The sequence below is a fragment of the Struthio camelus genome, chromosome 4 (genome assembly GCF_040807025.1).
Source record: "Struthio camelus isolate bStrCam1 chromosome 4, bStrCam1.hap1, whole genome shotgun sequence".
Taxonomy (NCBI): domain Eukaryota; kingdom Metazoa; phylum Chordata; class Aves; order Struthioniformes; family Struthionidae; genus Struthio; species Struthio camelus.
Genome location: NC_090945.1, coordinates 25,305,478 through 25,322,892, shown reverse-complemented (window position 1 = coordinate 25,322,892; position 17,415 = coordinate 25,305,478). Strand labels below are relative to the sequence as shown.

General features: G+C 40.4%; 1 protein-coding gene across 7 annotated transcripts in view; it reads left to right on the top strand.

Annotated features, from left to right (window-relative positions):
* The window catches only part of SGMS2 (sphingomyelin synthase 2), a 60,800-nt gene that overhangs the window by 19,249 nt on the left and 24,136 nt on the right, over nt 1–17,415 (top strand). Inside the window, exons 1-2 of one of the 7 annotated variants that reach the window (XM_068941949.1) lie at nt 2,485–2,527; nt 3,266–3,515. The exons of 2 other annotated variants lie outside the window; for them this stretch is intronic. The gene's annotated coding sequence lies outside the window, so the exon portion shown is untranslated. Of the gene's footprint in view, nt 1–967; nt 1,093–2,484; nt 2,528–2,884; nt 2,972–3,056; nt 3,516–17,415 lie in introns of those variants that run through there. 4 more of the 7 variants (XM_068941950.1, XM_009689383.2, XM_068941951.1 and 1 more) reach the window with 4 other exon arrangements.

Sequence of the window (17,415 nt, the reverse complement as noted above, 5' to 3'; positions counted from 1 at the left end):
ACTTGAAGAAAGAGCAAAGAAAAGTCATGAAGGACTGTACTTGGAGGAGCAGAAAGATATTTTAGTGCAGAATTCCTACATATTGTTATATTTTTCCCTTAATACAGCTGTAATGAAGGCTGCAGATCTGTGTGAAATTAATAAAATACATGTATGCTTGCATAATTTCTTAATTTTGAAACTAGTTTGATAGGGATGAGCTAAGCATATGTGTTTAGCCTGTTTAATTTCAGCATAGGTGTTTGCTCTGAGTTAGACACAAGTAGGCTACTTTTTTGTGTGAGTGCCAGTGTTTATTCTGCCTATAGGCTGTAGAATTGGCTTGAACTGAAAATTCTTATATAGTTCTTAACTATATAGGTACCCTTCCACGCTCCATCTCATGTATTTAGTTTGGTCCCATGGACTCTAAGCAGTATGCTGGTGGTAGTACTGCCTTTGAAAACTGCCTGGATGTCTCTTTGGAAATAGTCAGAATTTTAATGCACAGGCTGGCTGTGTTCATTTATAGAATTACTGTTTCCAATAATATCCCTGCTGATCTCATGAAAAGGCAAAAAATAAACAGTAATAAAAAAAGACACTGGGCTTGTTGTAGCTGAAGTGAACAGCAGTTTTTTCTCAAACCCTTCTGTGTTCCTCACCGCTGCGCTAGGAGGAGGGTTGGAGGGAGGCAGAACTTGGATGTTGGTCTCCTTGCAGAGTTTGTGTGAAACTTCTTCCTCATGAAGTGATAAAACTATTCTGAAGTCTTGGGGTTCTCATTATTCCTATCTTGAAGGGAACCTTGTAAACTTGATCATTTCTTGAAAGCAGTGAGATTAAGAGGTGTACTGTTACATCCTCTGCCAGGTTTTGTGACTTTTCAAATATGCTACTAGCTCTTAAAAGCTCTGGCTTATGTTTATTGCTATGCAAGACTGATGCAAACAATATATACAAACACAGGCCAGCTCCTGCAAGATGATCTTCCTAGATGTACCTCTGAGCTCACCAGGAGCCACTCTTCTTGAGTCCTACCTACATGGGCTCACATGGCCACCCATAAGGATGGGCTTGGAGAATTGGATAGGAAGTGCAACCTTGGACGGAGTGAGTTAATATGCTATTTTCTGCTCTCTCAAATACAGTGCTTTGAAGAACAATATTTTAAACTACAGAAAGGGTGGTGTTTCACTTAACTTTCTGTTGCATCTAAATGCTTTGGAAGAATGGTGGGGGGGTGACCCTCTGTCTAGGGCTTGCTATATGCTTTGCCTGTAGAAACTTTTGCTCGTGACTGTAATCCCTATTGTTGAACTGTTCATCTGTCACTCATTGCTTCCTCTTTGTCATCTTCAAGTAAAACTCAGTTCTGCAAGGACTTGCATGTAATGAAGTGTACGCAATTAAGCATTTGCATGCATTATTGTAAGCAGTCGAAAACAGACTTTCCCTGGTATGATACCTCTAACACTCTTTCCAGATTTGTTTAAAAGATAGCATTACTTAGTTCTAGAAACTGTTTTGTACCTCATAGTGCAGGTAGTCAAGAATGCTATTTTTCTAGATTGCTCAGTGATTCACTACTACTGGTGCTTGTGTGCATTCACCTAACAGGAACAGCAGTAGCCTAGCTGAGTTGTTATTTTGCCATAAATGCTGTTCACGCTACGGCTGCAGAAGGTAATACCTACCCTAGTAGCATCCTGTATGTAGCGGTATTCTGGCTGCTGCTGTTAGAGCAGGGTACAGAGTTTGCCTATCCCACAGAACTTTGGGAGTGCAAAAAATGTTTCCACTCTATGCTGGAATAAAGCAGATTTCCCTCCTCCCCCCCCTCCCCCAAGCTTTTGTGGGAAAAACAAAGCATGTGAGCCACCCAAACAGAATAGCAAAGAGCTGGATGAAGGGGGCTTTCAGGGGTGTACAAGCATAGGATCAGGTGCTGCCTTTGAATCTAAGGTTGTGAGCCAGGTCTTCCTCATTTCAGGTAAGTGCACTTACTGCTAAAGCTACTTCAAGAGTTTTTATCTTAGTTTTGTTTTTTTAGTGGCCCAGGACTGGGTTTCTGAAAACTTAGTGGGGGGGGGGGGAAGGAATTTATCTTGGCTAAAGCTAGTTTTGATGTGGAAGTTGACCCCCACCGCCAATGCTTGTTGCCCTGGAAGGCACCCAACGATGTGTGTAGTTGCTACACAGTGCTGGGGAGCTCTTCAGGAAAAAGCAAGCGTAACCAAGTCCAAAGCCAGTAAGGCGGCAGGGGTTAAGTGCATGGGAAGCAGGTACTCTGTGACAGTCGGGCTACATTTGAGAACAGTTTTCAGGAAATTAAATGCTGTGACAAAAGTGGGAAGTCTTTCCCTGCCCGTGGCCTGGCTGCTGCTGGGCTGCCGCTGGGTGCCGGGGAGCTGCCGCAGCTCCCGTGAGGCGGCCCGTGCACCTGCGGGCTGCCGACGAGCGGAGCGTGTGTCTCCTTAGCTCCCGGCCGCGGGGAGCCGGCTTATCTTTGGAAAAATGTTTTTTTACGGAGGCGACAGGGATGTGGGTATGCTGCTGTGCAAGCTCACGTAGGGCTCGCTTGAGGGGAGGGCTCAGCCGTCCCCTGGGAGAGACGCGCTCGGAGGAGGAGAAGGCTGCGGGCATGGCAGATGGGATCGGGAAGAGGCTGCCGGCGCCGAGAGGGGCAGGGGGAGAGGCGGGCACCGGCCTCTCCGCATCTGCCAAGACCTTGCGTGCCGAGGGGGAGGGTCCTTCCCCGCGCACGTTGCGGCGGCTCCGCGGTGCTGGGCGGCGGCGGCGGCAGCGTCCCCGCGAGCGAGCTGGCGGCGCGGCCTCGCCCGCTGGCGGTGCCCCGGCGGCCCGCGGCGGGGGCGGCGCGGGCGGGAGCCGCGCGGGCGGGGCCGCGCCGCCACCTTGGGCGGCGGGCGGGGGCTCGGGAGAGGTCCTGCCGGTTTTTCCAGCCGGGCCTTTGGCTGGCGGCAGCGCTGGGGTGAGTCACTGTTTGGAAATGGAGGGGGCGGGCGTGTGAGCAAGAGGGTGAATGATGTCAGGGAGGCCCGTGGCCCTCGCGGAGCGGGGGGCAGGCGGCGAGCACGAGCCGCGCCGTAAACACGGCGGCCGCGGCAGCCCGGGGCGAGTGCTGTCCGCGGGGCCCGCCGCGGAGCCGCCCTCGGGCGGCGGGGCGCTGCCAGCCGCGCCACTGCTGAGGCGGCGCTGCGCGCGGGCAGTCTCGCCGAGGAGCGTCGCCTTCGCTGACGCTCTTAAAGCTGGTCCTTTTTGCCAGGAAGGAGGGGAGTCGGAGGCGGCGAGGGGAGAGAGAGAGAGAGAGCGAGCGAGCTGCAGGGGAAGGTAGCTGTGGCAAACTTTCTAGCTGCTTCTGCGTGCTGCTACCTCAGCGCTGGGAGTGTCCCTCCCTGGCCATAAGGAACTGCCAAGTCCAAATGTCAGAGCCCTGAGGCTCCGTAAAGACTTCCCAGCTGCCTTCCGAGGAGGAACTGCCTGCAGCACAAGTGTCTGCATATACAGCTGAGCAGGTAAGTTGGGGCCGGCACAGGTGGAACAAGAGTATCTGTGGCATACCACGGATCTGCACCTAGAGAAGCTGTTTCGCAAGGACCTCTGGACAGACCAGGCGAGAGCATCTGGTGCATGTGGTCTCCTCCATTCCTAGATTATGTATGTCTAACCTCAGAACTATTTGTAGTCCTCTTGTTGAAAAGACCCTTTTAATTACAGCAAGCACCTGCTGTTTTGGTTTGTCTTACAAACATGTAGTGCAGGCAACATACTTAGATTGCTACTGAAGTTGTGCGTTCTTAATGTGGGCACCTTGTGAGTACTCCTTGAAGCAGTGCCACATACATAGCTGAACAAGGCAGAACTTCTGGAAGCCTAACTTCAGCTCTGGCAGATAAATGGAAGTGGAGGGGGTGTGCGTGTGAGCAAGAGTGAATGATGCCAGAGAGGCCTGCAGATGCTACAAGGATCATAATGGTGTTGTGAAGGTGTGTTTCTGTAATGTTTTTACTGTTGTATGCTCACGTCTGCTCCGTTGAAGCCGTCCTTTTCAACTTCTTGAAGAGCGGCTAAATTAAACTTCTTGACCTGGTGGCTGGTAGTTCTCCTTTAATGTTGCATAGTTCCTGTCATAAATATAGCTTAAAATCCCTGTGAGAAGTAGTTAATATATAATCTTGCTAGATTAATAAAAGACTTAAATTGAACAGCAGCTAGTCCACATTCAGTTCTAATTCATTTTTAATCCTTTTCTTTGACTGTAAAGACATTACCATGGCAAATATCTAACTAGCCTCAAACCACTTAACAGCTATTAATTTATACACAGTTAATTAAGCAGGTGAATGGTTCCATAGAGGGGTTAACATAATAAGCTGAGCAGGTGCAAAATATTTTAAGAGACTGGGGAGCTCACAGGAGTACTGGCAATTTTCAATTGAAGTTGCATTTATTAATCAGTTTGCCCGAAAACAATTGCCTTTTATTTATTGGCTTTCATTGTTTTTTGGTCATAGCTTTTGTGTATCTGTCAGTGGGCTTTTTAAGATGCTATAGCTGTGGTTGGTTTCATTAACAAAAATGAACAACTTTATTTTTTAGTTTGTTAACTGTACATGAGTGTTCTAGGGCTTGATTTATTACAGAGGTTAGTGTGGTTGCTCCCACTCTTTCTTTGGGGTAGGAATTTCATGCTTTTCAGTAAGAATGCATAATCCAAGTCTGACTTCACTGAAGAACGTACTTGTGTCTCTCCTTCTGAAAAATACAGTTTAGGTGTACTGTGTATGATTTGTGCAGCCACCAGTGCTATTTGGAAAAATCAAAATGGAGGGGGGGAAACTTGGATGGAAATTGTAAGGTGATGACAATAATATGTAGATAAAAGCACTTCATTAATTCACTGCAAGGACAGTGCACAAATGAACCTATTCAATAGAGAAATCGGAACTTGAAGAGGACAAAAATGACTCTTTTTCTACTCATGTTGTTAATCTGAATATTGGTGACTTTACCCCTAAACTCTAACTTCTGAAAAACCATGAAAAATTATTTTCATAAACTGTTTCCCTTCTGAATTAAAAAGCCACTGTTATAAGTAGACATCAGGAATATATCATGCATGCAGTATTGTGAAAGACTTCATTTCCTTATCAACTTTATTTAAAAGAAAAAAAGCCCCACCTCCCTGTAGTTGGAGAGCTGGATGAAAGTTTTCATCTTATCTGCTTTTTGAATGCCAAAATAGTTAATCTGTTTTTACAGTGCATTAGTGTATGTAGCAAAAGTACAAAAACTGGAAAGAAGAAAATGAATTTTTAAGACTAATAGCATGAAAAGAATAATTATTGAAACAAATGAGACTTTAAATCTGAGTAGCATGTTCTCTAGTCCTTAGAAACAAACTTTCAGGAAAAATGTCTCCTTACAGTTAATTTTCCTAGTATAGGAACTGACTCTGAAGGTGCAGATATTTGGAACAAAATTATCTGCATCTTCTGTTTTGGTTTTTCTAATTTTGATGGGCTATTCAACTGTAAGGTGCTGCAATAATATTTGTGGGGAGTGGACAATATAGATGCTGTGGCACTTCATTTACCATGGGTATGGTATTATAGTAGCCCGAACAGATGCTGGGAAGATTAATATAACACTAGCTCTACTGTCTTCAGAGATCTTTGTCTGCTGGGAGAATTATTTGTACCATGGGCACCACTGTCCCAGAAGATGCTGCGAGATGCTAAATCTCAGGCATCCAGGCACCACTGTCCCAGCAGATGCTGAAGACCTTAAGAGCTGCTGATGGGAAGGTTTTGTATAACACAGATGGCTCTGTCTTGTCTGTTTTGCACCTGTTTGAAATATATTTCTTAACTCTATTGAACCCTATTGTTTTAGTAAGGCTGTGGAACTTTAATAAGCACTGTCTCCTGTACCAGGACACTTGCTTATGTTATTGCTACGTCTGTTTCCCAAATTTGCTGTTGTGTAGGTATGTGTCATACAGAAAATGCAGCAACTCCTATCAATATAGTTGGTTGAAAAAGTCTATATATAGTTACTGATTTGAATTTTAATAGTACTAAACCTTACACTGAAATTAAATTGGCTTCAGGGAAATTTATTACTTGCCCTCTGACTAACACACACATAGTATCTGTAACAGCAGGGGTGCTGTGCCTTGAGGTGATGCTTGTGGTTACTGAGCAAGTGAAACTCCCTGTGTACTCTGTGTTAAGTCCTTCCAGAAGCATGCAGTCTTAAGTGCAGGTCCTTGTTATGTGCAGTCTGATGGCATAAAATATGAAAGTCTAGTCTGTTGTATGGATGAGGAAATTAAAATAGCTTGTCAGAGGCCTAAAGCAGTTGAGTTAAACACTGCAAATAGAATGGTTCTTCATAAAACATTGTTTATGTCTGAACTCTCTAAGAAGAAAGTCTCTGATATGACTACTCGGGGGAAAATTTTATAACTACATTCATGGGAAACTCTTATCAAGACTCTATTACAGTAAGGAAGTGTTTACTCAGTGTTTAACTCCTTGAGATAAGACACCCTTTCCCAGTTGCGTGAATCTAGAAAAGGAGAATGTCCCTGTCACTTCCAGGCATCTGAACTGAACAAAAAAGCCAATTTCTTGCTTTCACTCATCTTCCTCTCAGTTTATATAGGTTAACTTGCCACAGCCATGTTGAAGTTTTGAGGGCATCCCACTAAAATTATTTATAAACTTAGTAAACAAAAGCTAACTCACTGCTATCAGCGGATCTGTGAGACTTTCAAAGCATGCATTTTGTTGCCATGGAAAGCAATGTGTTCCTGCTGCTGGCTTTTTAGAGAGCTTTTTTGCTGCTCCCTTGTGTAGTCTTCTGTTTCCTTCCTTTCCATATAGTCACATTTCCTTAAGATGGATTTTGCTGTAATCTTGGGCGAAGCAACAAGCTTCCACTAAGTTTTGCAATGTTTCTATGTGTATGTGGTTACTGATGGAAAGTGGACTAGTGTTCTGCCTTCTTTCTTGAGTAAAGGTGCTGAGCATCTTGGGTGCAGCGCTGAACATTTTGGAAAGTTGCATCAGCTTAGCCAAGTGACTTAGGCTGAACTGATACGGAGCACTTGCAGATGCTTTTGCTTAAGAATGGTTCTGAGTTTATTACTGCTATATCAAATATAATCCTGAATTATTCAAAGTGTCCAGAGTTGAATTCAGTTTATCTTAGATATGGTTTAAGCATAACATGACTGAAACTGAATAGAGAAGTTTGGAGTACAGATCATTGCTAAATGTGTACCTTTTGTTATGGTTACGTTGCTCTGATTGAAAGATTGACATCATGAAACAAATCAAACAAAAGTGAACAAGACAAAATCATGACAGAAAAAAAAAAAATCCTTTTTAAAAAGCCATTCATTATAATCCTCCCATCTGAGAATTTACAAACTGCCTAAAGCTGTCTGCTAAATAATTACTGTTTTTAGAACCTTCCCAAGTGGCTGATAATATTTTTCAGTGAAATACTAAATTTCAGGGCCTGTTTTACCTGTTTTGTCATAAACTGACTTCTGTTACTTAAGTTATATAATTTTTACTCTTTTGGGAGAGAAGACTTTTTTGCCAGGTGTCATTTCTTGATATCTTAGGCCCAGGTGGATCTTGCTACTCTTAAACACAGATGTTCCAACAATTAAGTTTTAAATATAGCAATATCCTAGTGTGTTTATCCAGTTTTCATATTTATGCAAGACCCAATGGCAAAGCCTCGCTGTGAACTACTGAAACTTAGCAGAATTTGCATTTGCAGAACATAACTTCAGGAAGGTTTTTGTACTCAGTCAGACCTCTGGCATTCATGCCCCTAATGCTAGGGCTTAAATATCCCTCCAAAACCTAAACTGAAATTATCTTGTTTTTCTGTAAAATAAGCAGTCATTTGTGACCCTGTCAGGGTACAGAAGTCTGCCCAGCCTCAAAAAGGAAGCATCTGGCAGAGACAGCTATCTAGAACCCAGATCTTGCAAGTGCTAGCTTAATGCCCTAGGCAAAAGATCAGGATTTTATTTCATTGGAATATTATTACAACTGTCTTAGCATGTGTTCTATTAAATATACACTCAGGAAGTAGCATATCTGTAAAAGTCCCATAGTAAGAAGTCACCTACTCTCAGTTGAAATACATTTGAGGTTTATTAGGGTTTTTTTTTTTTTCAGAGCTCTTATTGTGCTGAGTTTCCCAAGATCTTAAATTGCTGCCTGATGAGTACTGAATAGCCTCTCACAATTGGTTTGTGAAATGTACATAATGGTGACAAAATGTTTACTTATGCACACTCCCAACTTCCTGCCTATGTTCACTAAGTGCAGTTGATTAGTGGAACGGCTGCAAAGATTCACCTTGTTTTAAGTAATGTAATTTGGTAAAAAGAAACAGCAGCAGTGAAGATTATGCCCTGGAGTTATTAAAATTGTCTTTCATATGGAGGGTGTGATACTACCGTATACCTGGTGGCTGGTTCTAATAACTCTCCTTAAATAATTGCAGCTCTTCCAATTCTTGTCCTTCCCTCCATGTCAACCTTGTAAATGGGAAACAGCACTTGCGGTTTAGATCCTTTGTAAGGGTGCCAAATACCACTGCCCATGCTCAGTTTGAGACTGAACGTGGACTGTATTGAAGCAAACTGTTCTCAGCGCTGCTGCTGCTTTAAAGGAATTTTTAAAAACTAGAATGCTGTGTTACTGTCTTAGTAGTGCTAAACACCTGCTTAATACAGCATTGTAGAATTCTGTAGTCTGATCTGCCAGTTATTCTGGTATAAGTTTCTGTATTATTTCAGTGTAAAAGATTTGAAAAGTTTAAATTTTAATTTTTAAAGCAATATATTTTAGTTTAAATGTTGAGGGAAACTAATTGAACTAATTGCTACAGGCTTACTTTGGCTTAATTCATAGTTGATTCTATGTGCCCCTGAAGCAGGTAAGTTACCAGAGATATGAAACTATCAGCATCTTACTAGTATGTAATGTAGCTTAAAAAGTAAAGCTATGTTATTTCTAGTTGCTGTATATTAGCCTCACAGAATTCCTAGCAGTTTTTCCTGATATCATGATACTGTACTAACCTGCATGGATGCTATGTAAGTGTTTAAACCGAAGCTTCCTTTATAGTCTCATTCTTAGAAACATGAGCTTGTCTTCATTTGACTTCACTCTGACTGTGTACTTATTGAGTATATTGCTTGACAAGAGTCTGTTCCTGTCCTAGAGTACACCACCTAGCTCTAGCAGAGGTTGATTATGAGCCCCAAACTTGACTCTGCTTAACAAGTAACAAGGCCAGCTTAAGAGACTATTACTCAGCTACAGTTACTGAAGAAGTGCTGATGCTCAGTCTGTGTTTTCAGAGAATGGTTTTGCTTCAGTGCATGTGTATGCCTTGTACAGAGCTATAGGGAGTGATTTTTTGAAAGTTAAATTACTCTTTTTTTTTCACATCATGTAGCTGTTTGTTTAATGTGCCAGCGGCATAAAGGTGGTCCTCAAAAGTGAAGTAGAATGTTAAAAGCAGAACTGTTCTGTTTTTCTTGCCATCCTGTGAAAAGAGAATTGGCTGAAATCCTGTGTTTACTACAATAAGCAATCATACATAAAGATGGAAACTTTTTAGTCTTTTCCTGGGAATCTAACTTAATATTGAACTTCAGTTTTGGGCAAGACTGTGGCATCCCATTTGGCTATGAAGCAAGAAATATTAGAGACACTTTGCCTTCTAAGTTGTCTTAGCAAACTTGACCGAACAACTGAAATCAAATATTATGCATGCTATATAGCTGAACTGCAAGCTCTTTGGACTGAGTGTGTGGGTTTTTTTGGTAACCATGGTCATTAGCTTATTCTGTGCAGTTTTTAAAGTTGACTAAGCCATTTTCATATGCACAAGCAGGCATAAAGTATTATGAGAAATCTGTGTAGAACGACTGGCCTGTGTAGAGTATGATGCAATACATGTATGTGTCTACAATAAAAGTCCAGGTAACTTTTACTAACTCCTAAAAATTAGAAGGATGGAAGAAATAAACCTCAAGGATGAACCAACCATGGGACAAGGCACCATGCCTGTCAAATGTAGCAACTAAAGTAGTTAAACTCAAGTAGTTCAGCTCTATCTTCTTAAAAAAAAAAAAAAACCACACACAACCAAAAAACAATGTAAATCATCCTTCTTGATCTCGGAAGAACTTTGGCTGGTATATAGGACTTTTTAAAAGAGCATAATTTAAATATCCTATAGATCCTAGGCAGTTTACACTTTGTCTAGCCATCAGACAATCTAAACAAGATCTATAGCTGTCTAGCAGAAGTTAGTTTTACTATGGAACTTTTTTGCTGTACCCCCAGCTTTTTCTGAATGTGTATGCACATGTTCATTCTTCCTGTTCTCCCACTCAGCCCTCTTGTAGTGAAAATCAGAACAGTCTTTAGTAGTGCAGGCCTTACTAGAACAAGCTTTGTGGCCTTAAACACGTGTTCAAGATTTGACTGTGATATGTGTAATAGGCAGAAAAGGTTGTTGGTTACAGAAGTTGGTATTGCAGTTATAAGGACAGCTGCAAGAGGAGTACTGAAGGAAGTACTCAGTAATTCTTTTGGCAAATCATGTGAGACCTATCTTGATTAATCTTCCATAACACTACTATTATAAAATAAATATTTTTATTTTATTAAATTTTTAGTTAGTTTTAAGGGTTGTATTACTCAGCAGGTATTAGATTGATATTACATAGCTTATGATTTAGTCACTTCTTGCTAAGATGGAACATGAAAGATCTACTTAGATGTGTGTTTATAGAAGTATTCTACAGTGTTTTCAGTTAGAATCATGTTATAAGCTTTTATCTCATGATCAAAAAGCCTGTAAATTGCAGGACAGTATTTTTGTTCTTGTGTCCTTGTAACAATGTGATTCAATGGAGTAAAGCCCACTTAAACTTAATTTGCAGAATATGTATTGGTTATATAGGCCAACTTTTCTGAATCTTTATTATGGCTACTGTTTTGAGGTGCTCTCTGTTTACACACATGCACACACACACACATACCTATCCCTCAAGGTGTACGTGAACTAATTCTCATGCTTACACCTGCATTGAGGGGAATAGAACCAGACAGCATGAGGTGGAATTTGCTAGTATAACTACTTATTTAAAAAAAAAAAAGCGTGGCTCCTGCTTTCAGCTAAATAAATGATGCCCTTCCAGGATGATAGCTTGTATGGCAAGTCCTGAACAAGTGCTGTGTTCCTATCTTGTCCCAGTAAAACAGAACTAAGATCAGGTGAGTAGGGAGTAGTGTAGAATGTTTCAGGCTGTTGTCCTAGGCTGCCACAGCTGTCAGTAATATCTTGGTAGAGCTCTGAAGTGTTAGGACTTGTAGTCTAACAGAAACAAATTAGGAAGAAATCACATACATTAATCTGTAGAGCTTTTGTCTCTCTCCTTTGTAGTGCTGGAATCATTACTGTGGTGGTATTACTACTTATATGCAGTGCCTGTCATGCAAGGCAGGTGGTATTCACTTATTTAATACTATGCTTGCTCTATGCTGAGGTATTATCTTCTGTGCTTTGGTTACACAGCTATGAAATTGAGAAGGTAGCCACTACTAAGTAGACGCATATAAAGTGAAGGTAGCATAATCCAACTTCCAGATCAAGCCTGTATGAGACTTCTCTTTATCCCCTTTGCTGCCTCTCTAGAACAGATGCAAATGACTAAGGTAGTAAGGGCTCCACTGATACTTGGATTGCTGTCCTGTTCATGTCAAGATGATATCCTCCCTGAGGAGAGTAGGTGGGACTGGAGCAGTGTGCAATGGTGTTAGCTGCTAAAGGTCCATACAGCAGCATTTCTCAGAATAGCTGACTTAAGTAGAGAGGGTAGATTCTGCAAGCCCTTGTGCTGGCCTGTGTTTAGCTAGGTACTGAAACAAGTGGCCTGAATTACAATAGTCCTGTGTTGGAGAGATCCTGAAAGTGTCTAGCTTTCAGGTTCTCCTATAGACAATAATTCTTATATATTACTCAGTTTGCCCTAAAGGTATAAAATTAGTTCCAAGTTAGTACTTGGCCTGACCTTGCTGATGTGCAGAAATCTCTTCTGGCATAACTGGGATTTTCGAGGAAGATGCATGCAGGAGCAGCGCTCCAGCAGAAATAACAATCTGTAGTCAGATGTCTTTCAGCTGAAACTTACATGACAACGCTGCATGTAACAATCATTAATTTTCTATGTAAAGCACTCCATGTTACAATGTAGCCCCTCTGTGTTAATTTAACAGTGACGAAAAAAATTTCTTTCAGGTCATGTCAGAGGCCAGATATAATCCAGAATGTCTTAGTGTTTAAGAGTGAAGTTGTTGCTTTGGCCCTTGATTCATGGAGTTCTGTTGATGAGCGGAAAAGAAAGTCAACTAGACAAAATTATAGGCGTTCTAGTATCTCTTCTGTTAGCATCTTGAATCTGTAAGTTTGGAGTTGATAGCTTTTGAGTGAACGGTAACCTCCAATAACAGGTGCATAAATCCATTCATTGCTGTTGCCACTTCTCTTCACTCTCAGAAGAGAAATTCTTTAGTGAACGAACAATCTCTAGCCTTCCATTTGGCATTTACTGTTTGCAAACTGCTTCTGAGAGTGTGTTTGTGTGTGGCTTTTTCCAAGCAACTGATGATTATTAGGAATCCTCTTTAAATGAGCACGGTGCAGTATTTTTTGATCCAATCCAAGAGCAATAAAGAGCTTTTGGAACTCTAATCTGTGATACTCAACCTTTGAATTATGAACGGCCACTCTGACTTTTTGAATGAATTTCGTAACTTTTCCTAATAGGAAGATGTTTCTCAACAGTTAGACTCAAGCATTGATGGTGGTTTTTCTTCCCTAATTAATGAAACTCAGCATTGTTCATATAACAGAAAAAACATATTCCATTCTTTAATTAAACACAGGGTAGCTGCAAATAGGAACAATGTATTGTAAGTACAGTAATCTTACTGTACTTACACTGAAGTTGTGTATCTGGAGGAAGGAACTAGTTTATGGAAAAAATCTTTAATTCAGTCTGTAGATAGGTTCTCATTGTAAAAAAAAAAAAAAAAAAAAAAAAAAAACCATGACACATGCCACTGAAATAAACAAAACCGTTACTGTGATTCCAACTACTTCTATAAAAGTGGGAAGCTTATTAAAAACTTGCCATATTTTATTTTCCAGTAAGTTTTTCAAGGAATAGCCCTTAGCCAAAAATTAGTATTGAATTGCATTTCCTTTTATGTTTCTATGAAAGTGGATTTGTTTTGGTTTTTGAAACTGCCAAGATACAATACCATGTTTAAGGAAGCATTCCACAGCAGGCTCTCTGAAAGCTGGTCTCATGTTTACTGAGAAGCCTTAGAGAGTTTTCTTTAACAGACAACCACAGTGTGGAAATCCTTGGAGGCGAGGGTGTATCTTTTTGAGACAATACCAGTTGGTAGACTGGATAGGTAGGTAGGATAATTGTTTTTATTGTGCCTTCATTTTGCTCAAGTTCTGCATTTGCTTCTTTGAAATTGACCACACAATACTTCCACCTGAACATTTAGTTCCTTCCTTAGACTTTTGTAACTCAGAGTTAGCTGACTTTTTTCCCCTCTTTTCTTCCCCCCACCATTTAGTCTGTATCATGGTTACTTAGCATACATTCGCAACATCACTTGGTGAGTCTGTAGGTGAGGCTTTCATAATATCAAATAGTTCTGAGATGCAGTTCTGGCTGCTGCTATGTACTTTTCTTGGCAACAGCTTATAGAATTCTCATTTGTCACCTTGTAGCTACTGTCCTTCCCCTTTTCAGCTAACCTACATGAGACTTATATCCTCCTTTCCCTCTTCTAAATCAGTGCAAGGTTTGATGTCTGGTTGTGCATGGGATAGGATGTTTAAATAGCTTTTTGAATCATTTCTATAAAATGCTTCCTTAAATTTGAGCTTTATGACCTAAGATGAAAATATGTGACTAAACTATGAAATGTGTTTGGCAGTACCTTTTTTCCAAGTCTCCTTTCTGCAACATAATGTTTGATCAGTTGGACTCTTTTTTCTCCTTTGGCCAGAATTGGGGGTCTTTCTCATGGACAGTAAGATGTAAGCCAAATTGGACTTGGGTTCTAGCTTATTTTGGTTTTTAACTGTGGTTCTAAATTAAAGTGTTACTAGTCAAGTCTTTCAACAAAGAAATGGAAAATAATATTCAGCTGGGGTACACTGTACAACTGATAGGCACAAGGTGTATATATATAAGCTGATCAATAAGTGACTATTTTTGACTAGCTCAAGTATTTGCTTACTTTCCTGTACTTCTAAAGGTAACAGGTTCAGTGACAACTAGGGATTTGCCTTGGTCATAATGTAGTTTATACCATAGGTGAAAGTTTCTGCCTGAGACACACTAAATAATATTTCTGTAATACATTCTGTGTAGAACCAGAGTAACCTTACCACTTTTGCTCCACACTTACCTATTGGTAGGATAAGATAAGCATGACTTCAGAAATTAATTTAATAAGCTAGCGCTTCACTTAAATTTTGCCATAGACGAGATTTTCATTTAAACCTTGTTTAGTTTAACAGGCACACAGTCACTCACTGGGTATATGGGCAAGATGTAAATGTTGCAAAGGAATTGTCAAATATGATGAGAAATCTCATAGTGGCTTTTCCAGGAGTGGTGCAGAAGACCTGTATTCATTTATTCAGCTATTTGCTTGCAGGAATAACTTTAATCTTGTGGTAGTATATGGGAATTCAGAATGGGCATCACTAACTTGGTTCTTTAAATCATTTCTAAAAGCTTTTTAAAAGCAATACCTTTCTCAAACTATTGGGGGAGTGTGGAATAAAAAAATGAAAGGATGAAGATAAAATTTTGTCATGAGTGATAAAGCCTCTATGCCAAGGCTCATGAGAGGCTTGCAATAGGAAAATTTCATTACTGCAGTGAGGTTTAATGCAGGGTTGTTTAATGTTAGAGGGCAGAAAATGCTTCTTATAAAAGGCTGTATTTTAGTAGGGAATAACAGAAAGAGGTGTGTATTTTGGAGATGGCTCAAAAGATACTGAGGTGGATAGTAGCTCTGTGAGGGACAGTAAAATCACACCAGTGGCGTTGTTGGCTACCCCTTGGCAATCTGTCTGCTGACTTCCAGGGTGGTGACCCAAATGGAGACAGCAAAATGCCTGGAAAAAGTTACTACAGAAGGAATTTGGGGGAAATTAGTAACTACTTCCTGCTACTGTACCACCATTACCAGTCACTTGAAACTTTATTTAACAATGATATATGGTGTTACAGGGATACAGTGTGACAACTAGAAGAATAGATTATCCTAAGGAAATGTGTTCTTTACTCATTGAATCTCCAGGAGAAAGAAAAGTGAAGAAGGAAGTGTTGAAGTGCATGGAACTGAAGTGTTTAGTATTTAAAGCTAAACAGTGTTGTCAAACTTGATGTAAAAAAGGAAATATTTTTTTCTTAGCATAATGTGGAAAGTATTTTCTTCTATTAATAGAAAATCCTGAGCTAATGGGACACTTAAGTTTAAAGAAGACATGGGACTATGTTGGAAGTTTAGATTGTGATTTTTTTTTTGCTCTTTTTTTAAGAGGGGAGTTAGCTGTATAATGCTTAAACTTGATGGGTAGCATTTAAAAAAAATCCACCTGTATACAGGAAACTTCTTGTACTTCTGATACTGTTTTAGTTATCATGAACAGGAAGCTGGAATAGTATATTAGCAAAGGATTCCATGCTGTTTTAATCCCCTGCAGATACACATATGTGTGTATTGATCATAGTATTTACTGAAGTTGCTCAGTTGTTTAACTTCTCAACTTTAAACTTCTTTCCACTTTCTTTTGAAAGAATGCAGCATGAAAAGCATGCCGATAGCAAGTATAGTAGATGGCTAGCGCGGTAAATATTAGGGAAGGGAAAACTCCTGTGTACAATCACCTTGTACTTCAGCTTGATTACAAGCATATCCATTCTTAGTGCTGTTCTAGCATTGCTGTCTTCTCACCAAGACCTTTGCAGGCTTGCCCTGTATTAATACCTCACAATCCAAATGGTAAGCCTTAGTATGCAGCCTCTTTACATGTCTGTTTCAGGACAATCTGGATGCACAGTGTCACTGAAAGAGGATGTCCAGTGTCTGTATCTCTCTCAACTAATATTATGAAGCTTCCCAGGCAGCTGGATCAGAGTTTGTCAAGTTGAAAACTATCTAGGAGTTTCGGGTGGAAGGAGGAGAATAAATTCAGTGTTCAGTGACTCTGCTTTCTGATTTGTGTAACAGTGTGTAATATGGTAAATAGTGCTGGTGCAAAGGGTAAAACATCAACCAGGATACATATGCAGGATACTCTAAGACAGGGAAGAAGGAAGGGGTGGGGGGGATGGAGGGGGAGGGTATATCCTTTCTGAAAGGAGATGTTTTCATTGCCTGAGGCCCTGAATACAAGTGTTGCTCCTGTGTAGAGGTCTGATTTGGAGTGTGGGGAATGCCAGTAGAACTGAGGGCTATATGAAAATAATGTAGATTATGGTTTGTTTATTAGTTTAAAATTAACCCTGTTCTAAGAACACATCTGACATCTTTCTGCTGGATGAGGAATATGGACAGTGAATGTCTTTAGTCTTTGCAATGCATATGACATTATAATGTCTGTATTAGATGTTTGCTAAATATGAAAGTTGGGTTAGAAATCTGTATACACTTCAATGGCAAAATCTCTTTTCTGGATTGTACAGCTTGTCTCTCTGCATATATTTTCTTATTACCTGCTAACACTGTAAATGTGCTTTGCAGATGAAAATAACTATACTCTCACTCTAAACTTTTAGAAAGTTTGTATTGCTTCAGGAAATACTTAAGAATGCTCTCATAAATGTGGACTCTTATTTTGGAGGTGGTGCATGCTTCTTTCTGGGAGCAGCATGGGGGGAAAAACTTGAGGCATTGTATTTCGAATTACCTAAATATTTTTAGGGTATGTCACTGATAAAGTTACTGACTTCCTTTTTTAAACCACCTGATGGCTGATAGGCTGTAGCAGAGTCACTTCAGAGCACCCATTAGTCAGTGTGATTCCTCACCACCCTGTACTGAAAGTGGTGACTAATCTCTGCCTGACTTTCCATTATGAAGCATAACCTTTACCCTCTGTAACTAGGTGGAGAGTTTTAGAAAACATTCTAAAACATTCCTCCCCCCAGCTAATAATTTGCAACCTTTGTGTGATCGAGAGAGGATATGTGGCATCAGACACATGCTGTTAGGCTATTAAAACTGTTCTGTCTTCTGAGAGGAATCTTTCTTTGGA